Source organism: Phytophthora parasitica, assembly GCF_000247585.1.
Source record: "Phytophthora parasitica INRA-310 unplaced genomic scaffold supercont2.10, whole genome shotgun sequence".
NCBI lineage: Eukaryota > Oomycota > Peronosporomycetes > Peronosporales > Peronosporaceae > Phytophthora > Phytophthora nicotianae.
The window spans coordinates 545,603-546,104 of NW_008648996.1; positions in this window are offsets into that span (position 1 = coordinate 545,603).

Below are 502 nucleotides of genomic sequence, written 5' to 3' on the forward strand. Positions count from 1 at the left end.
AACCAGACGAAGAACTGTTAGTCGTGAGTTTCGACGGATCAGCACGAGTCAAACGAGGCGGTGAAGCGTGTAGCGCCATTGTCAGGAAATTACCTGAATGGATTGTTGTCGCCGCCGAATCGAAGTACTTGCCCGACCTGACGGTGAATGAGGCGGAGTATCAGGGCCTGCTATTAGCCTTCGATCTACTCTCCACTTTGGACCGGGGACGCCTGATCATCTGCGGGGACTCCAACTTGGTGATACGGCAGATGCGAGGCGAGATAGAGTGCAAGGCACCAGGCCTGACTCCTCTTCGTCGACGGGCATTGGATCGGCTGAGAACGTGGCCGGCCCATGAGTTCCTGCACGTCAAGCGAGACTGGAACCAGAGCGCAGACAGGTTAGCTAACACCGCATTGCATCAGCAGGAAGGCACAGTGGTTACCTCGGAGGCCGACCACGACGACTTGGTTGTCCTCAACCGACTCCAGGAGCTCCTGCTCCCGAAGGACGAAGGATC